The sequence below is a fragment of the Helianthus annuus genome, chromosome 5 (assembly GCF_002127325.2).
Source record: "Helianthus annuus cultivar XRQ/B chromosome 5, HanXRQr2.0-SUNRISE, whole genome shotgun sequence".
Classification (NCBI taxonomy): Eukaryota; Viridiplantae; Streptophyta; class Magnoliopsida; order Asterales; family Asteraceae; genus Helianthus; species Helianthus annuus.
In genome coordinates this window covers 51,271,673-51,295,078 of record NC_035437.2, presented here as the reverse complement: position 1 = coordinate 51,295,078, position 23,406 = coordinate 51,271,673, and positions in this window count along the sequence as shown.

Below are 23,406 nucleotides of genomic sequence, written 5' to 3'. Positions count from 1 at the left end.
GGGTACATGTGCAGTTCCACTAGGACCAGCCTCATGATCATTTGAACCCACGGTGGGCCAAGAAACCACCAACGGTCTCGGCACTTGTTCTTGTGAAAGAGACTGCTGTTGTTGGTATAAGAATGCCACTTCCTCCTCATTCGGCTCTGTCGGTAAATGGAATGACTCCCACAGATTGTCGTAATCAAATAGCAACCTTTTTCCGCGAAGTTGATTCGGAGCAGTAAACCGTTGACAGTCAACATGTTGAACTTGTATGATCTTCCCCAAACTCGGAACAAAAACTCTTTTCAACGGACTAGCGTATCCTACAAAAAAACCTTCATTAGCTTTCGAACCAAACTTACCGTCTGGATCAATAAATGTGCATGGTGATCCAAATGGTTCTAAATATTTCAGATTCGGTTTGTAAAGATAAAGCAATTCAAAACAAGTTTTCTTGTACTTCTTCACCGTAAGAACCCGATTGAGCGTGTAACATGCCGTGGCAACCGCTTCACTCCAAAAATATACAGGTAATTTCGAATATGCTAACATGGTACGAGCAGTTTCAATCAACGTACGATTTTTTCGTTCTGCGACACCGTTTTGTTGAGGAGTATACGGTGCGCTGAACTCATGAAGAATGCCCTTATCGTTGCAGAATTCGAGCATACGGTTGTTCTTGAATTCCGTGCCATTGTCGCTTCGAATACGTCTAATTGGCAGTTTGTAAACATTCTCCATCTTTTGGAATAGCCTCATCAAAGAATCAAACGTTTCATCTTTTTTCTCTAGAAACAATACCCAGGAAAATCTTCTAAAGTCGTCAGTAACAACTAAACAATATAGATCTCCACTTATGCTTTTCACATTTACCGGTCCGAAAAGATCCATATGGAGTCTTTCGAGCGGTAATCTGATGGAGTTCAAGAGCTTTTTCGGGTGCGATTTCTTCGTCTGCTTCCCTTTCTTGCATTCAATACAGTCATCGTTAAGATGGAAGCTTTTCAAATTAACACCTTCTTCAAGATCATTATGAACTAAAAAGTTCATCTTTCGCAAATGAATATGCCCCATTTTACACCATATAAATGGCACGACATAGACTGATGACGCAGGCGATAGACATTATGCATCAACAATTATATATTCTATAATCCGGTATGATATTGTGACATGTCTGTTTTTATGTACGTTTTGGAAAAAAAAATTCAAAATGAGTTAGCCTATGTTTCGACGTAAATTTTATTCGGGACCGAGTCCGGTTAGGTAATATGTGTTTTTGACTACTATTTTTACATGCTTTCGTATGTATGAACTCTCATTTTTATTACGACTTAACTTTCTCTTGATATGATATTCATAATCGAGTCGTCGCAACATCATACGCTTTTATTTACATACTTAATCACGTCATTGTCATCGCCACAACGGCCGACACTTTTGAAAATTATATGTTATTTTTTACTCATTTTAATAATTTTAGCATTCTAATATTTATAGTTAATTTCACACACATTTAGTTTTTCCCTCGTAACTTTTAAAATATAGTATATTTTTTTCTATAATCCGGTATGATATTGTGGTATGTCTATTTTATGTACGTTTTGGGAAAAAATTATTCAAAACGAGTTAGCCTACGTTTCAACGTAAATGTGTTCGGGACCAACTCCGGTTAGGTAGCATGTGTTTTTTACGTCTTTTTTACATGCTTTCGTATTTATGAACTCTCATTTTTATTACGACTTAACTTTTTCTTGATATAATACTCGAGTCATAATCGAGTCTACGCAACTTCATACGCTTTTATTTACATACTTAGTCACGCCATTGTCACCTGCTACAACGACCGGTACTTTTGAAAAGTTAAACTTGAGTAGGTTGTGGTTTTTCAAGTTTTCCATTATGGTTATTTAGTTTAGAGTAAATTACAAGTTTTGTCCTTTATGTTTACACCAAATTGCAGACGGTATCCTTTACCTTTAAAATTGACGGGTTTTGTACTTAATGTTTCAAAATCTTGCACGGTATGTCCTTTGAACCTAACCTAGTTTATTTTTTTTGTTAAATCTGGTCAACCAGGGGTATTTTTGTCTTTTTACTCATTTGATAATGTATTTTAATAAATAAAAGAAAAGAAAATTAAAAAAGTTAATTTATAGATATACAAAGAAAACCACTTCACATTTATATCTCCCACACCAACAGCCTTCACGGCTTCATCCACCCACCACCAACCCAACACCTCCCACCGCCACCACCACAACCACCCGGCACCGGCCACTAACACAGCCACCCGAAACCTCCGGCGACCACCACATCTACCATCACAACAATCTGTAACCACCCACCGATCATCATCACATAACCCCCACCATCGAAACCCAACCTCCGCCACCATCGAAACCCCACCACCACCACCACCTTAGAAACCCAACCCCTTCTCAGATCGGTGCTCATAAGGTACGGCGGCTCATAAGGTACCCGACGATGGTAAAAGAGGTGGTGAGTGGTGGTTGATAACGGCTAGCAATCACCCCTTAAACCTCACTCTGCTCCACCTTTCACACTTTCCTCCGGCCACCTTACCATCCAATCGTTGCCGATTCTGCAGACCAATTTCATCAACAGAAGTCTCATGTATAATCCTAGCAAAAAGCCCTATTTTGAAAGCGATTAATTTAGTTGTAGTTAGTTCTCACATTGCTTCTGGATATCGAAGATTAAAGCTGCTATTGTGAATTGTAACAGTTCATTTTGTTGTGATTATATGGGTATTTGTGTTGTTGTTTTGACTGGTTTGATTTTTTTTTGGTTAGTAATTGGATTTTGAGGAATCTATACAGTTGTGGAAAAAGGGAAAAAACACATTGTAGGCGCAATTTGGTGTAAACATTGTAAGCGACCCCACGCCCTTTATGTTTACTGGTTCAGTGGTTTGATGTTTTTTTTTGAGCTAGTAATTGGATTTTGGTGGGAGGCGTACGGAGTGGTGGGTACCATGGTGAATGTGGGTTTGCGGTGGTGGAGGTGGTGTTGGGGGTGTTGCAGGTGGTGGTGGCCGGAGTGGTGGGTTCTGGATGGTGAAGGTGGGTGAGGCGGTGGTGGGAGGTGGCAATTTAGGGGTGTTCAGATGGAGTGATGTTGAAGATAGGTAGTTATAAATTATTTTGTTTTATTTTTTAAAAATGATATTAAATAAATGGGGTAAAAAGACTAAAATACCCCTGGATGACAATATTTAACCAAAAAAAATAAACTGAGCTGGCTCAAAGGACATACCGTGTAAGATTTTGAAACATTAAGTATAAAACCCGTCAATTTTAAAGGTAAAGGACACCGTCTACAATTTGATGTAAACATAAAGGACAAAACTTGTAATTTACTCTTTAGTTTATATGGATTCATGTTTTCATGTTTTTAATGCTCATTTTTACAACAGTTGACATTTATTTTAGATTGAGTAAATTACAAGTTTTGTCCTTTATGTTTACATCAAATTGCAGGCGGTGTCCTTTACCTTTAAAATTGACGGGTTTTATACTTAATGTTTCAAAATCTTACACGGTATGTCCTTTGAGCCAGCTCAGTTTATTTTTTTTGGTTAAATATTGTCATCCAGGGGTATTTTAGTCTTTTTACCCCATTTATTTAATATCATTTTTAAAAAATAAAACAAAATAATTTATAACTACCTATCTTCAACATCACTCCATCTGAACACCCCTAAATTGCCACCTCCCACCACCGCCTCACCCACCTTCACCATCCAGAACCCACCACTCCGGCCACCACCACCTGCAACACCCCCAACACCACCTCCACCACCGCAAACCCACATTCACCATGGTACCCACCACTCCGTACGCCTCCCACCAAAATCCAATTACTAGCTCAAAAAAAAACATCAAACCACTGAACCAGTAAACATAAAGGGCGTGGGGTCGCTTACAATGTTTACACCAAATTGCGCCTACAATGTGTTTTTTCCCTTTTTCCACAACTGTATAGATTCCTCAAAATCCAATTACTAACCAAAAAAAAATCAAACCAGTCAAAACAACAACACAAATACCCATATAATCACAACAAAATGAACTGTTACAATTCACAATAGCAGCTTTAATCTTCGATATCCAGAAGCAATGTGAGAACTAACTACAACTAAATTAATCGCTTTCAAAATAGGGCTTTTTGCTAGGATTATACATGAGACTTCTGTTGATGAAATTGGTCTGCAGAATCGGCAACGATTGGATGGTAAGGTGGCCGGAGGAAAGTGTGAAAGGTGGAGCAGAGTGAGGTTTAAGGGGTGATTGCTAGCCGTCATCAACCACCACTCACCACCTCTTTTACCATCGTCGGGTACCTTATGAGCCGCCGTACCTTATGAGCACCGATCTGAGAAGGGGTTGGGTTTCTAAGGTGGTGGTGGTGGTGGGGTTTCGATGGTGGCGGAGGTTGGGTTTCGATGGTGGGGGTTATGTGATGATGATCGGTGGGTGGTTACAGATTGTTGTGATGGTAGATGTGGTGGTCGCCGGAGGTTTCGGGTGGCTGTGTTAGTGGCCGGTGCCGGGTGGTTGTGGTGGTGGCGGTGGGAGGTGTTGGGTTGGTGGTGGGTGGATGAAGCCGTGAAGGCTGTTGGTGTGGGAGATATAAATGTGAAGTGGTTTTCTTTGTATATCTATAAATTAACTTTTTTAATTTTCTTTTCTTTTATTTATTAAAATACATTATCAAATGAGTAAAAAGACAAAAATACCCCTGGTTGACCAGATTTAACAAAAAAAATAAACTAGGTTAGGTTCAAAGGACATACCGTGCAAGATTTTGAAACATTAAGTACAAAACCCGTCAATTTTAAAGGTAAAGGATACCGTCTGCAATTTGGTGTAAACATAAAGGACAAAACTTGTAATTTACTCTTTTAGATTAATTAAAAAATCGGCTCGCTTTCCGCCGCGAAGCACGGGTATAACACTAGTTAATATATGTGTTATATAATATATATTTATATGTTATCAATGTTTAAAAAAACGGAATCGAGTTTCGAGGCGTTTTCCCTTTGCCTCACGAGACGTAAGTCTCGAGACGAAACGAGGCTTAAGTTCGAGGCGTAATTAAAAAATAAATATAAAAATTATAGATCTTATAAAAAATAAAATAATACTTCAAAATTCTAATAAATACTTCTAGAATTCATTGGGCCAAGTCAAAATTTCTCTATCGGAATGAGCCCAAGCTTAAAAAAAGAGCCCAACTTTATAAAAACTCACATATCTTCTTCAGATTTATCGTCATCTAAAAACCTCTCCACCCTCCATCCGAAACCCTAATAGTTGATACAACCGTCATTTCATATGCTTTGTTTCTTCTTGATCGTCCACGCTACATGTCCATATGTTGTGGTTCTGTTAGTGCATGTGTCTGTCAACTTCGTCTTGTATCGAGTCTTGTAGTTCGAGATAGAAGTAATTTCGCATGTAATGGTAATTTTGCTTGAATGAGTCATACTATAATTCCGTATGAAATTAGATTTCGTATGAAATCTAATTCCGCATGGAACACTCTCAAGCGAAATCCTGAGGCCTATATATACCCTGTTCATGCGAAATCAGGGAGGTGATTCCGCTCAGTGTAACGAAGTGCTGCCAAAGTGTCGTGTCGCTGTAATTTGTCTTTATATCAATCATACGACAGTTTAAATTGTGTATCTTGCTGAATTGACCTCAGTTTGTCTGTTTCCGCCTTTCAAACTGAGCATAAACTCTTCTGATCAACTCGTTCGGGTCTGAAAACGATCCTACAAGCTCTCCTTCAAAATGATCATTATCTGTAAGCAAACACACACAAGCTCTCCAAATCTGTTCGTCATGTTTAGCACTTGGAATTTTGAAAATCAGCTCTTCAACATCAGTTGTCGAAAATCTTTTTGGATTTTTCAAAATTTTATACTAAAACACACTCAAAATCTTTTTGGAATTTTTGAATCGATGAAATGCAGTAAAGAAATATTCACAAACACTATTTTTATGAGTTTGTGTAAGAGGATTATATCAGTCATGAGACAAATCACTAACACCGTTAAGCTTTAAGCATTATAAGTTCTAAACAATTCACCTAGATTGTTAGTATACTGGTCCACTTAAATTTTCACACAAAGTTCGACTGTTTCGAGATACGAGATTAATGTCTTAAGCACTTAAACTTATTCGCGTGTCCCACCACTTGAATATACTCCGGTATCCAGATCCCAATATTCAGTCTTACAGGTGAGTATACCTAGATGATATCTGTAAGGGGTTAGATGCGAAACCGTGAGAGCTCAGGTCAGAACTTCTCTTCAGCAAAGAGATGACGGTTCGACTTTAGGTATGTCCCCTTTAGAGGATCTTTTCTTCAACAGCACATGATTAGCATTTTTCAATGTTTTATCATTTTTTGTACTGAGGGCTGTGCTAATATTTCAAGAAATTTGCAAAGTATTATACGGGGACTAGGCCATTGCTTCCGCAAAATCAGAAGTCCCGGGATAATACCCCAGATATCACTAAGTATAAAGACCTAGTATCTCAGAAAGAGGGATCTTTCAAACAAGATTTCGGGGGTTACCCATATATCCAAGAAATGTTCCCCACGAGATAAGCAAGTTTGAAATTTAGGTTTATATCTCGTTACAATCTACTAATTGTGCAAAAACCTACTGGCACATCCACAGTGAGATTGTTTATCACATTTGACTTTTCATTTATTTAGCGTGTTGTGATAGCCCACTGATATACTGTCATTTCCTCTTTTATACAACAAAACTCAATTTTGATTTTTATCATGTTTTTGGCTTTTTTCAAATTTCTAATGTTTTTGGATTTTCTAAAATTTTTACTCCCCAAAAAATGCAAATACATTTAAAGAAATTTGAAAACAAACTGTACAAGTAAATTGACAACTGTTGTGAATTGATTCAATTCGCCATCCACTTAGCGTAAACAATCAGAACTCTCCCTCTCAACAAAACATTTTCCCATTAAGATTTCAAAACACTTAAGTTTGTTTTAATCAAAATGGTTTTTCCAGAAAATTAGTTTTGTTAGAACCACTTTGTAGGTTAGGGATTCATCATCTTGTTCTTTCAACTACTTGTATGAGGATTATATCAAGTTTAAACTAATGACCTTGACTAACCACTTGAAAAATTACCACCTGTACCAGATGTAGGAATAAAACATCTACACAAATTCATTTCAACAATAAATATGCCGATTCCTGCTTCGCACTTACCAACCTGGAAGCTGCGGCAAGTCCACAACCTGTAAAAAGTTTCAACAAATTAAAAAAAATCTTTCACAAAATCAATTTTATCAAGAATGATGCCCATTCCTGCTCCACGATTACCATCATGGGAGCTCCGGCAAGTCAGGGTTTTAGTCAAAGAATATATCCACCCAAGCCTGACCAGCCTTGGGTGATACCGAGTTACCAACACTCGGTTTCTTACCTCCCATCTTCTTCTCATAGAACTCTTTAACCCCTTTGACTTTTCTGTCAATCATTTTTCCAAATATGTGTTTCACTTTTGGGTTAAAGGCCTTTTCAAGATCAAAATCCTTTTTATCAGAATAAAATTGGTTTGAAATTTCAACTTTACCAATTTTCTTCTTAAAATTTTCAGCCCGAAGTGGTGGAAAATTCACATCATCCACAGCCGGCACTGATTTTTCACCTTTTACCTCAACATGTGACTCCTCTGACTTTGTGGAGTCAGATTCATCGCAAGAAGATAGCTTCTCTGATTTTGATGAATCAGAATCATTGCTAGACCCATTGTCAGATTTCTTAACAACCCATTTCTGGTTGTCAGAATTTGCTCTTCTCTTGTAAAACCTGTTTGAACATTCACCAATTTCAAATTTTGAATTTTTGAATAATTTTGATCTATAAATTGGTGGTTCAAACTCAACTACTTTTTCTTTCAGTTTGCGAGATACTCCCTGTTTTGAATGTATTGCCTTAGAACACTCCCTGGCAATATGTCCAAACTGTGTTGCATTGGAAACAGGTTCTCGTTTCTTTCTTCTGCTCAGCAAACTTCATCTCTTCTTGCTTCTTAGCAAGGAACTCTTTATTTGATTGCTTCCAGAAAGAACTTTTCATCTCTTCTTCCGAGCTTGTTCCTGAAACAAATACAGTTTTTGGTTTATAAATTTTCTCATTTTTATGATTTTCTGGTGGAATAAATCCAAGACCTTTCTTTTTGAAATTATCGTTATGGTTTGGCTTCTTTCGATAACCAGAACCAGAACTATAACCTTTTTTCTTGTTTAATCTTTGTTGAACTCTTGAGGTGTATTTTTTAGGTTTTTCAGAAAGATTTAAATCTTTTATTTCAGAAATATTAATTTCTGTTAATTTGAAAACCTTTTTGATCATTTCAGGTTTAACACCTCTTATTGGAAATTCTTCATCAGAATATAATTTGTCAGAATCATTCAAAGTATATGCCACTTTGAATGTTTCGTCATTCAAATTAGATTTTGATAACAGGAATTCTTTATTGTAAACTCTTTTGCCCTGTTTGACGGTTTGACTCGGAGTGCTGGACTCAGACTTTGACTCCGACATCGACTCCGACTTTGACTCCTCTGTTTCATCGTTATCTAACACATGATCCACCACTTTCTTCATCAATTGAGATTGTTGATCAGTGTCAGACGATGTAAAAGTAACGTCAATATTTTCTGGCAAATTGACTGAAGGTTTAGACTCCTACTTTAAATTGGTTGCCTTTTCGACTCTTTCTGAATTTGGATTTCTTGGCGAATATCCATTTTCCAGCGGGGGTGGACACTTGTTGTTACTGACACCTTGTTTCTTACCAGATGTCTTCATTTTAGTATCCTTCTTCTTTTCTTTCTTCTTTTCTAGAGTCTTTTCTTCAAAAACCTTCTGTTCTTCAGTTACCTCATCATCCTCAAATGCCTTCATGCCTTCCACAGTTGGATAGATCATGTCAATGACATAAGAAGTACATGAGTAACTTTTTAACAAACGATTAACTCTTTCTGTTTCAATTCTTTGAGTTTCCAGTTTTTGTTCCAGAGCAGCACACTTCTCAATGTAGTTGTTCACAAGTTTTTGCTTTATCATGAAAGCTCCTTGAAGTGTCTTCATTGCTGTTGCTTGCTCTTCAATCTGTTCAAATTGTGAATCAACGTACTGTTTTGTTTCTTTACAGCTTCACAATTTTCACAAATTACCGGACTCTTCTTTGCATCAGCTTCTTCGTCAATCTTGAAAGCTGGAACTTCTTTCACTTTTCTTCTGAACACTGGAACAGCTTCATCATCACTGCTGATCGGTGTTTTGATTTTCTTCTTTTTCTTTTTAGCTTTTTCATCTTCACTATCACTTTGCCATCATTTTCAAATGCTTAGCCATCCTTTTAGCATAATACTCAGTACCATCATCACTGTCTTCTTCAATTCGAGCAACAAAAGCTTTGTGATCTGAAGCTTTGTTTGGATCATAATCATCCCAATTGAAATTCTCCTAGCTAAAACCATCAGGTAACTTTTCATCGTCTTGATCTATCACACATGCTTTACCATCAGCTGAAACATATTTGTCCGAACTGAAACTTGTTGAAGCGTTTTGATCATCTTGATTCACCAAACATGCTCTCTTTGAAGATTCTTCTGTTATTTTTCTACCATGTGCCACTTGTGGTTCTTGTAGCTGTTGAGCAACTTGTAGGAATGTTCGACTGATCCGAATGAGTCGTTCAGAGAGGTTCTGATCTATTTTAGGTGCGGAAAACAAGAAATAGTCTTAGAAACAGCTGATTCTTCACTTTTAACACTGAATTGATTAATCTGACATCAATTACATTGAAATCTCACACCGGCAGCACTTCGGTATGGAAAACAAGGACTCCACTACTGATTTCGCTCATAGTGACCTATATATAAGGTCCTGATTCCGCTCGAAACATACAACAGTCATTAGGAGCGGAATTAGACTTAAGTGATTTCGGGCGAAATCACCTACATGTGAGTTTGGAGCAAAATCAGCTTCTTAACTCTTAAACTCTCCTATTTTCTCGTAAAACGTGCCCTGATCTATACAATCTAGTCTAAGACTCGATACAAGACGAAGTCGACAGATGTATGCACCAACAGACTCCCCCTCAGATGTTGACGAGTCGCACGTGTCGAGTCTTTGACAGTGTCATGTATTCGCATCTTCAGTCTTGATCAGTCTCTGGGCTTTACTCTTTCTAACAACATCAACAGACTCCCTCTTGCGATATGCTGGCATTCCTTAAGTTCATCAGCATCATCAGCTTCAGGATTGTTGTCTGACTTTCACACTTTGTTTATAGAATCGAAACCTGGATTAAGCTCTATTCACAGAATCCTCAGGTATCGGAACCTGACACTCTAAAACATAAGCTTCTCAGGATCGATCAACCTGGCTTTCTTTCATGCAGCTTTGATTCCAAGATCGTCACTTAGCTCTTGTCTAGCTCAGATTATTTGCAAAATCTCTACCTCAAACTAAATTTCACATATTTAACTATAGAGACATGCACCAATACTGACTCTCCCTCAGGTCAAACAAAGATTTTTGATGAACCACTTGTAAAATTAAACGTTTTGGTTTTAAACAAAAACTCCCCCTCACTACATGGTCATCATGTTTAGCACTCGGAATTTTGAAAATCTGCTCTCCAACATCAGTTGTCAAAAATCTTTTTGTATTTTTCAAAAAAATTTATGCTAAAACACACTAAAATCTTTTTGGATTTTGAAATAAGAGAAATAAAATGTAGTAAAGTAATATTTACAAACAATATTTTGTGAGTTTGTGTAAGAGGATCATATCAGTTTTTGAGACAAATCACCAACACCGTTAAGCTTGATTTCATTTTAAGTTCTAAACAATTTACCTAGATTGTCAGTATAATTGTCCACTTAAATTTTCACACAAATTTCAACTGATCAGAGATACGATGTTAATGTCTTAAGATCTTAAACTTATTCGCTTGTCCCACTACTTGAATATACTCCCATATCCAGATGCCAATATTCAGTCTTACAGGTGAGTATACCACAGATAATATCTGTAAGGAGGTTATATTGCGAGGGTCGTGAGAGCTCAGGTCGATACTTCCGTATACGCAAAGAGATGACGGCTTCGACTTTTGGTGTGTCCCCTTTAGAGGATCTTTTGTTACAACAGCAATGACTATCAATTTTATTGTTTCATCAATTTGCTGAGGGTGAGCTTATATTTCAAAGCATTGCAGAAAGTATTATTCAGGGACTAGGTCAGAACTTCCATTCAGCAGAAGTCCCGGAATAATACCCCAGATATCACTGAGCATAAAGACCTAGTATCTCAGAATAAGGGACCTTTCAAACAAGATTTCAGGGGTTACCTATATATCCAAGAAGTTGTTACCCACAGAATAAGCAAGTTTGAATTTTTAAGTTTATATCTCGTTACAATCTACTAAATGTGCAAAAACCTACTGACACATCCTCAGTGAGATTGTTTATCACATTTTTACTTTCCAATTCTTTAGCATGTTGTGACAGTCTACTGATGTACTATCATTTTCTCTTTTCACAACATAACTCATTTTTGAATTTTATCATGTTTTTGGCTTTTTCAAATTTTCTAATGTTTTTGGATTTTCTGAATTTTCTACTCCCCCTAAAATGCAAACACATTAAAGAAAATTGAAAACAAACTAAGCTCTTGACCCAATTAAAGGCACAAAATGTAAAACAAACTATACAAAAACTTGACAACCGACATCGAATCGTGTCAAATCGCCATCCACTAGGCATAAACAATCAGAACTCCCCCTTTCAACAAACCATTTTCTCATTTAGATTTCAAAACACTTAAGTTTGTTTTAATCAAAATGATTTTTCCGGAAAATGAGTTTGTTTTTACCACTTGTAGGTTTACCATTAATAGATTCGGTGATATGGTTCATCATCTTGTCTATCTTTTTACCATATGTAGTAAATCAAGTACAACTTAATGTCCCTAATTTACCATTTGCAATAAAGCAACCTCTGTACCACTTGTAAGAAGGTATATCCAAAACATTCAGTCACATGTAGGAATAAACATCTACATTAACCATTTTACCAACTTGAAGATGCCGATTCCTGCTTCGCACTTACCAACCTGGAAGCTCCGGCGTAGTCCTTCAACCTGTAAAAATTCAACAATTTCAAGAATTTTCATACAAACTCATTAAACATGAATGATGCCGATTCCTGATCCACGATTACAAACTTGGGATCTCCGGCGTAGTCCAAAGACTTCAAGGGAAAAGAATTTCCACCCAAGTCTTTTCAGACTTAAGTGATTTCAATTCTTGCTCAGTAGGGTTATAAGTTGCCTTTTTAGTTGCATAGAAATCTTTAACCCCCTTTGCTTTCCCATTAAGCATTTTCCGAAAAATTTTCTTAATATTCCCATTGAATGCTTTCTCGACATCAAACTCAGTTTTCTCGGAGTAAAACTGATCCGAGATCTCAACCTAACCAACTTTCTGTTTGATCTCTTCAAAATTCAGTGATGGAAATTCATCATCATTCACTGAATTTTTTACCTCAACCAGTGGCTCTTCTGGCTTTGTGGAACCAGATTCATCGCCGAATTTCTCATCAACCTTTTTAACCACCCACACTTGGTTGTCTTTTCCTTTCTTTTTGTAAACATTCTTTTTAGAACACTCACCAAATTCATGAATAGAATTTTCAAAAATTTTGAAGTTTTCAGGTGGTGGTTCAACATCAACCACTTTTTCTTTTAGTTTTTCAGAAACTCCCTGTTTTTGTCTTGATATTCTTTGGACAATTCCATGCAATGTGACCAGCTTCATTGCACTTGAAACAGGTTCAAGTCTCTCTTGGATGAAACACTCCAGTTCCAATCCTTTTCTTTTCAGCAAGAAACTCCTGGTTTAATTGTTTCCAGAACGGTTTCTTCTGTTCCTCTTCTGCACTTCCACCTGAAACAAATTCTGTTTTTGTTTTAGAATTTTTCTTATTTTATAATTTTCTGGTGGAACGAAACCTAAACCTTTCTTTTTGTAGCTACCATTATGGTTTGGTTTCTTTTGAAAACCAGTACCAGAATTGTAACCGTTTTTCTTGTTTAAACGTTGTTGAACTCTTGAAGTGTACCTTTTAGGTTTTCCAGTAAGATTTAAATCTTTTATTTCAGAAATATTAATTTCTGTCATTTTGAAAACCTTTTTGATCATGTCAAAACGAACACTTCTTATTGGAAACTCTTTGTCAGAGTATAATTTGTCAGAATCATTTAAAGTGTATGCTACTTCAAATGTTTCATCATCCAAATTTGCTTTTGATAACAAAAATTCTTTACTATAAGACCGTTTAACCGACAACTTTGGACCGTTGATTGATGAATTTGAACCTCCAGACTCAGACTTTGACTCAGACTCCTCATCAGTATCTAACACCTGATCGACCACCTTTTTGATTAACTCAGACTCATGATCAATGTCAGACGATGTGTAAGTGACGTCAATGTTTTCTGGTAAATCATCAGTTGTGTCGGTTTTTAGCTTTATATTGACTGCTTTTTCAAGTTGCTCCTCATTTGGTTTTCTAGGAGAATACCCTTCCCAGATCGGAGGCGGACACTTGTTATAGCTCACAGTCGGGTTCTTACCATTATCTTTCTTCTTTGAATTCTCATCTTGGAAAGCTTCCATACCTGCAATAGTCGGATAAATTCGATCAATGAGATAATCAGAACTAGAATAACTTTGCAATAAACGTCTAATTCTCTCATTCTCAATCTTCTCCGTCTCTAATTCTTGCTTCCATTTAGCACTTTCTTCGATGTAGAAGTTGATAGCTTTCTGATTTGTCATCATTACAGCATTCATCATCGTTAATGCTTGTTCTCTTTCAGAGTTTGCCTTTTGAAGACCAGTCACTGTTCTGTTCAAGACATCATAAGATTCTTTCACGTAACTGAGATTGAACAACAACTGCTCCTTCTTCTTTTCATACTCAGCTATCTTCTCGTCTTTGACTGCACATTCTTTGCATGGTTCAAGACACTTTAAACATGGCGTAACAACCTCTATAATCTTTTCAACTTCAATGATCTTTTCCACTTCTATTACTTTTTCATTTTCTTCAACTACTCTTTTGATTGTTTGAAACACTTCTTTCGTGAATTGAACTTTGTCATTAAAATCAGAATCTTCTTCTTGATTTGTACTCTCACATTTTTGTTCAGTTTCAAAAATCTTTTTAGCAACGCTTTCAACGTTCTCATTCTGAACACCATTTTCAACTTTCATTTCTTGTTGTTCTTTTGTAGCTCATTTCTCCTTCAGTTTCTCCAAGCGATCTGTAAAATAGAAATGAAAACTTTCAGGAGACAAATGAGATTTAGCAATGTTAATATGTTTTTCTTCCTCATCATCACTACTGCTGTCATCAGTTGACTGATCAAACTGTACAGATTTTTCAGAACTATCATCTGATGAACCAGAATCAGATGGTGTTTGATCAAAAACAATTTCTTTTTCTGAATTGTCATCTGAGCTTTGTGAGCTATCATCTGTACTTTGTGAACTTTCATCAGATGCAACAAACTTTACAGTTTCACCAATAGATTTCATCCATGCAGTAAACATATCAGGTTCTTTCACAATCTTTGCAATGAATGCTTTAAAATCTCCCTTTTCATCAACAAACATATCCTAGCTGAAACCTTCAGGTAGCCTTTCATCATCTTGATCGACTAAACATGCTTTGCTTTCAGGAGATATGTAATTGTTCCAGTTAAAATCCACCAAACATGCTCTCTTTGAATCCTCGATTCTTCTGCCATGAGCCACCTGCGGTTCTTGCTGTTGTTGCTGACCCACTTGTTGGTAATAGCTTTCCGGTTGTAATCGTCTTTTCCGAACGGATTTTGAGCTCCACTAGCTTCTCCGTTCTTGCATTCTCTCTTTAAATGGCCTTTCTCCCTGCATCGGAAACACGTAACTTTAGATTTATCAAAACCCAAAGTTGAAACATGTGCATCAAGAAAGTCATTTCTCCCAGTAATCAGCTTGAACTTTTTAGCTCGTCTAAGAACGCTAGCTAGACACCATTTAATATCCATCAATTCCATCTCTTCGGCGTCTCTCTGATCGTAATCCTCCTTTGTGAGCATAGGATTCCCGATCCGTCCTGCAACTAAACCTTCATAGGAGAGTAACACAGAACCAAGCAATGCCATATGATCTTTTGCCGTTTCTTCAGAGAAACTTTGACCCTCTGGAAGATTTAAAGCTATATTGCACTGGATCACATAACCATTTCCTGTCTTTGTGTTCTGAGAATGGAAACTTGTAATTGACTCTTTCGAATTGACACTCGGAAATGAAGAGAATCCACTACTACTTTTAGAACTTTGATCAACTTTTTCTGTAGAATCCCCAGCACTAAATGCAGTTTGGATTTTTGGGCTTCTTTCAGCTTCCGGTACACTACCTTTGTAATACATCTTTACATCCCGTTGACCACTTGGACTGTTCATCCTCGTGATCTTTTGCTGTTCCAGATCTTGACTTTCAATTTTCTCAATAAACTGAGAAATCGTTAACCCATCATAAACTCCTGTGTTTTTCAAAATCATCAAGTAAGTTCCCCACTCTTTCTGCGGTAACGCATCAGCTAGCTTGTCTACCCACTCTTCACGATCTTTTGTAATACTCAGCATTGACATGGATCGCATCAAGTGGCAGTATCGTTCTATCAGCTTCTTCGTATCCTCTCCCGGTAAACTACTGAACAGATCAAACTCCTTTTTGAGCAATGACTTCTTGCTCTTAATCATGTTCTCACTACCCTCAAACTTAACACGAAGAGCATCCCAAATTGATTTTGAAGTCTTGTCATGCTGAAGCAGAATGAAGATGTCTTCTTTGATGGCTTGCTGAAGCAAACTTATCATCATCTTCTCGGCACGATACATATCTCTTTCTTGATCACTGAATTCTGATAACTCTTTATAACCTGCAAATCTGTTCGTGGCAAAACGCATTTCTTCAGAATACACTCCCATGACCTTAAGTGGTTTGCCTTAACCCAGTTTTCGAATCTGTCTTTCCACCCGTAGTATTCCTCGATACTCATTAGTTTCGGAGGCTTTTGTAACGTTCTGGTCTCGTTTTCCAAGTTCATGTTCTGAGCAATGGATACCGGAGTAGTCGGAGATGAAGCAAACGCGTTGTAGAACTCTTCACTCATGATGACGTATCACGTTTTTTCAAAACAGTAGCTTTCGAGCGGAATTAACCTAAAAACACCTTTGGAGCGAAATCACTAAGTATAATCTGGAGCGAAATTACTAAGTGTAATCTGGAGCAAAATCACAATGTACACAGGAGCGAAATCAGAAACTTGTATCTCTGGAGCGGAATCAACACAACTATTTGGAGCGAAACCCCTAAAAAGTTACCCTGGAGCGGAATCACAAAGAATTTTGGAGCGAAATTAGACTTTTATGAGCGAAATCAAATAAAGTCCGTTCGAGCGGAATCAGCTCGGAGTCCATTTTGGTCCATTTTTAGTCCGAATTTTTACGTGAAACTTTCAAGGGTTTGTCTATGTCCAATGTTAAACAGTCTGTGAAAATTTCAACTGGTTTTGAGCGTTAAATCTTTCTGAACTAATGAAAGAAGGTGTAGAAGTAAGAAATTTCAATGAAATCCAGCTAATCTCTGCAGAACTTCTCCTCCTTAGCTTTGATACCACTTGTAGGAACGTTCGACTGATCCGAATGAGTCGTTCAGAGAGGTTCTGATCTATTTCAGGTGCGGAAAACAAGAAATAGACTTAGAAACAGCTGATTCTTCACTTTTAACACTGAATTGATTAATCTGACATCAATTACATTCAAATCTCACACCGGCAGCACTTCGGTATGGAAAACAAGGACTCCACTACTGATTTCACTCATAGTGACCTATATATAAGGTCCTGATACCGCCCGAAACATACAACAGTCATTAGGAGCGGAATAAGACTTAAGTGATTTCGGGCGAAATCACCTACATGTGAGTTTGGAGCGAAATCGGCTTCTTAACTCTTAAACTCTCCTATTTTCTCGTAAAACGTGCCCTGATCTATACAATCTATGACTCGATACAAGACGAAGTCGACAGATGTATGCACCAACACAACTTGATGATAAATGGACTTACAGTAGTAATCATTGTTGTTGAACGAATTTTGAGCTCCACTTGCTTCGCGATTAGTGCACTCCCTCTTGAAGTGTCCTTTTTCCCTGCAACGAAAACAAGTGACTTTAGATTTATCAAAACCTAAATTAGAAACAAATACATCACGGAAGTCATCTCTTCCTGTGATTTGTTTGAATTTCTCAGCTCGTCTCAACACGCTCGCCAAACACCATTTTATATCCATCAATTCCATTTCCTCAGCATCTATTTGATCGTAATCCTCTTTTGTTAACCTAGGATTCCTGATCCGACCTGCAACAAAACTTCCATACGACTCCAACACAGTTCCTAACAAAGACATGTGGCTTTTTGCAACTTCTTCTGAATAATCTTGATCATTCTCAAGATTTAGCACAATATTGCACTGTAACTTTCTGCCATTCTTTGTTGTAGACAAATTTGGACCAAATGATGGAAATGATGAGAAACTTGTGTTGCTGTTTTATCCTTTGGATGAACTTCCTGATGAACTCTTGGCATTGAAAGCAGTTTCAACTTTTGGTGATAAGTTGGTGGATTTATCATTTAACCCTGCTTTATAATACAACCTAATGTCTTGTTCACCATCAAAATCTTTCAATCTTGAAATCTTTCTCTGTTCCATCTCCTGAGCTTCAATCTTTTCAATGAACTTGCTTAGAGTCAGATTACTAAAACCTTTCTGGTTCCTTAGCATCATGAGATATGTGCCCCAAGTCTCGTGTGGTAATGCATCAGCTAGCTTTTCAATCAGCTCCTCATTATCTTTATTGATGCTCACCCTTGTCATGTTCACCAACAAATTGCAGTACCTTTCAATTATTTGTTTTGTGCTTTCAGTTTTCAAACCTCGAAATAGATCAAATTCTTTCTTTAGAAGTGACTTCTTATTCTTTATCATCTCTTGACTGCCAACAAACTTTGATCTTAAAGCTTTCCAAATTGAAGAAGCACTCCCATTATGTTGCAACAAGACCAAGATGTCTTCTTTCACAGCTTGTTGTAGAAGACTCAACATCATTTTCTCATTTTTGTATTTCTTTTTATCATCAACACTCATCTTTAATTGCAATTTCCTCTTCGTCGTCATTTGTCGGTCTAACGTATTTCGTCTCTACGCATTCCCAAGCATCCAAGTAATTTGCTTGAACCGAGTTTTCAAACCGACCTTCCCAACCTTTATACTCCTTGATGTTCATGAGCTTAGGTGGTTTTTGCATCGTCCCCGTTTCATTTTCCAAGATTGTCTGCTGAGTAACTATGATCGGGGTAGCAAAGGCGTTATAAAATTCCTCTTCCATGTTTCGGTTTTTCAAAGTTCACAAAATCAGCAAGTTCAAACGGTATTCCCTTCACACGAAATCACTCAGTCCAACCGAGATTACTTTCACACGGAATTACACATGTGACAACTCGAATTTCCACGATTTCTATCTTCGCATTTATTACACGTTAATTGTTTGGATTGTTTGTTTTCACGACTTGTTTGTTCACAACTGTACACGTATAGTGATTTATATGATTTATATGGTGTGGGGATTTAGTGTGTATGTAATATATGTTTGTTTAACATCATGCTTAATATCAATAAACTTGGAATCTATGAAATCACCTTCCTAGCTGAAAAACACCCTCACTCACGAAAACAGTTCCTGATGAAAACACATATGTGTTTTCGTCCATATGTGCCCAACGAAAACAAAGGTGGGCTTTGGCCCAGATCATTGTGTTGATTGTTATTTGTAGCCGGCCCAATCTATTGTGGCTGTGATTAGAATTACAACCGGCTCAAACCCCCTTGTCCATATAATTTCTTGTTACGTGAGTTATTTGAAAGGATAGTAGAACAAACCCTACCTTTGCATCTGTGGTGTGACGGCAACGGCAAATCTCCAAACCTCCCCTTTCGATCAATCTAGTGACCTTCCATCTCGGTTAGTTGCGCTGTCGCTTAAACGATGCATGATTTCATATCTGTATGTGTATGTGATTGTGTTTAATAATTGATTTCAAGATATATGTGTTGAATGCGTAATGTCGTTCGGCCACGCTGTACGTTTTGATTTGACCGAATACATTAACTGATCATATATATATGCTTTGGGTGGATGCTTGTTAATGGATTGTCAGAGGTTGTTGGTTGACTATTGAGCGCCATTGGTCCGATGGTTGGCTGGGTCAATGTTGGTCCAATCAAGAGTAAAGGCACCTTAGATACTCAGATATATCAAAAGCAAATTGTGCCTACCTATGATTTGTTTATTAATTGTCGGTTATGGTTTTCATTTGGTCCAATGGTGCTTGGCGGTTGGGATAGGTGCCGGCCACTAGGGCCATTAAAAATTCTGTCATATTTTGCCTATTATTACCGAAACATAATATGGGATCCGACATAACCATGTGTACATTTATTGAGTTGTCAGTAGGAATATAGGTGAAATAGATTGTTTGTGCACAATGATTTGTATGAATGGATTGTGATTGGACCGAATTCCTGCCCTTCCATGTGATGTTTCTTTGTGTGTGTGAAACTCATAAATTTCCTACATGTAAAACAGATTAGATTTAAGGCAATCGGTTAAGTGATTTATTAGTTCTTGATTGATCGATTGTTCTTGTTATTGAAACTGTTAATTGAGATAGGAATTGATGTGTTCTCGTAATCTATTGTTGTGTTGATGGTGATGTCTGGCCGATGAAACCCCCCCCCCCACGAAATCCCTTTACTCAACGAAAACACATTAGTGTTTTCGGCTATAAGTGATTTCGGCCCAAGTTATGTTTTCGGCCCAAGTGCTTATTAAATCTGTAAAGTTTATTAACTAAGTTAAAGGTGCTAACTGTGTTAAGTGAATAAACTCTGTTATGTTATTAACTCTGCTAACTGGATTAACCCTGTTAATTATGTGACTCCATTACACATATCAATCCAGTTAATCTTGTTAACTAGGTTAAGTGAGTTATTGAATAATTATGGTTAGTACAAACGGTGAAGGACTTGTTTATGAAACATGAGTTACATGAAACTGATTTGATAAACTGTTACGTGGTACACGATGATAACTGCCAAGCAATATGTGAAACTTTACGAGTTTAAACTGATTGCATATACGTGCACACTGTAGGACGTGAGTGATTTACTTTGAGCATACCTAGCATACCGAGCAAACCAAGGTGAGTTCACACAGCCAAGGCATGGGGTTCCCGGGTGGGAATGGGATTTGTTGAATTATTGTACATACTCAGCTGATAGAACCGAACGATAAGAAACGACTAGACTAGTAACACTTACTGAATTGATCTTCGCACACCTGCCAAGGGTTGGCCGCGATATTATGACTGACTTCGCACACCTGCCTTTGGAAGGCCGCGAACTAAACTTACTAACATCTTCGCACACCTGCCTGGTAGGCCGCGATACAATTAAACCTAGTCTAGAATACTTGGGAAGAACATCCCCTAATCTTCGCATACCTGCCTGGGAGGCCGCGATGGAAACCATTACAATACATGACATAAGGAAGGAACATAATGCTATTCATTCTATTACTATTACTGAACTATACACTGTGAACTCGCTCAACTAGTTGTTGACTCTCTGCTTCATGCCTTGCAGGACCTTAGGTACTTATGGAGCTTGCACAAGGAGGAGCAGGTCGTTGTGGGATTCGGATCGTAGATATTATGCTAAACAATTGAACTTATAACTTTACTTTGGATTTTCATTATTACGCTTCCGCTATTGATACTATGTTTGGTTTAGAACATCAATCGTATTGAAATAGGTTTTACGAATTATCTTATTTATATTATGCTATGTTCAATATGATTGATGGCTTGATCCTGGTCAGTCACGCCTCCAAGCGGTGGTACTCCGCGTGTGGATTTTGGGGGTGTGACAACACAGTTCACACGAAATACCCTGAAATGAAATTACTCTAATTTCGTTTGAAATCAACACACTTTCAAACGGAATTATGATTCCGTGCGGAATTATCAAGCGAGATCAGACCTTTCAAGCGGAAATATTAATTCCGCGTGAACCACCCAAACAGAATTACTACTTTCGAGCGGAATTAGCTAATGTTGCATGAACTTTCAAACGGAATTAACCTTTCAAACGAGATTATCCACTAATTTTGTGCGGAATCACGCTGACGTCATCATCTCGATGCGAATTTTGTCAAATTGATTAAGTTTTAAGCCGTTTTTAGTTCTGAAACTTTCTAGGGTTTGTTAAAACAGTAAAACGCACATGATATTTGAAAATCAAAGCTTTTTAACCGTGAAAACAAGTTTAATTTGAAAAAGAAGGTGTAGAAATCAGAATTTACAGTTGAATTGGTATGAACTCTTCCTCCTGAGCTCTGATACCACGTGTAGGATCGTTTTCAGACCCGAACGAGTCGATCAGAAGAGTTTATGCTCAGTTTTAAAGGTGGAAACAGACAAACTGAGGTCAATTCAGCAAGATACACACTTTAAACTGTCGTATGATTGATATAAAGACAAATTACAGCGAGACGACACTTCGGCAGCACTTTGTTACACTGACCGGAATCACCTCCCTGATTTCGCATGAACAGGGTATATATAGGCCTCATGATTTCGCTTAAGAGTGTTCCATGCGGAATTAGATTTCATACGAAATCTAATTTCGTACGGAATTACAGTATGACTCATTCAAGCGAAATTACCATTACATGCGAAATTACTTCTATCTCGAACTACGTGCCCTGATCTAACTTTCTAAGTACAAGACTCGATACAAGACGAAGTCGACAGACGCATGCACTAACAAGTTCTTCTTCAGTACCGCACCTGCTAAGCATTATTTGTTGTTACAGCTGTCCGCATATGCAGATTTGATGGACAAGGTGAACGAGGATGGCATAGAATCCTTACGCTTGATGCTGGACCCCGCGGAAGAGTCGGAAGTGGAATAAACACTTTCATTTCATTTATCATGTATTTTATTTCCTCTGAATATTTTGTATGAACACTGTTTTACTTGGGTTTTGCACAAATATCTTATTGGTGTGTCAGACATTTAATGCTAATGTCATGATTGATAACGCCGCCGTTCCTGTGTAATGTGGCGATTTGACATGTGATGATTGTTTTTATTAATGGTGCTGTCGTCATCACTGTCGCACTGTTTAACTTCTATAAATTAAGTTACTTTTTCCCAATTTGGTAATTCGAAAAAAATGAGCCGGAAGTGCTATAAGCAGAGACTTTCCGACCTTTTCCGACGACTGGATGCTGCTGACGGCCTGGTGCGTCTCCAGATTCCGGTGACGGAGGAGATGATCAGAGGGAAAGGAAAGCCTTCCGATGATGCCTTACCCCTGGTTAGTCGGTCTTATAAGAGTGTCATATACATGGATCCTCTCCAAGCTGATGCCAATGTAGTTCCATTATCAGCTGATACTTTGATGAGAGCCTTTCCACCTGATCACTTTCAACGCTGTAAATTAGTGTACGAAAGGCGTCGTGGTGACCGTTCCGGCAAGAACCAGGTTGATGACAAGGAGATGGTGGCTTCTCCAGTGGATGAGGAAAATGTTGATGATTTGATTGTTAATCCTCATCCATTGGAGTGTTATGGTGAGGTGTTGCATACCCCTGCAGAGGTAAGGGCAACACTTTCCCGGAAGTAGGTGTTAGAACATGTTCGTTTTTGGTTCCCCTATGTTGGTACTTAGCAACAGAGACAAGTACTTGGTTTTTGTAAGATAGTTGTATGTATTTATTACCAAAATACCTATCTTTTAGTAGCGGTTAATGTATCTATTACCAGGATACCCGCTCTTAGTGCTGTATATTTTGATCCTTTAACTTATGTGTATGAAAAATATTTCGCGTCAAGGATAGTTTTTTTACCGTTATGTGCAGTTAAAATGTGGTGGTAATTGTTTGTACCGTGCAGTGCAGTATAAATGCGATGGTAATTGTTATTGTATGAACAATGAGGAAACATAAAGAGAAATGGTTTTTATTAATCCAAAACTTAAAGAGAAATGGTTTTTATAATCCAAAACTTAAAAGGAAGAGACATCGCTATAGATGAATTACACTTGGTTGTAAAAAGACAGGAAAAGATTAACACCCGTCGTTAGGGGAGAGTGTATTAC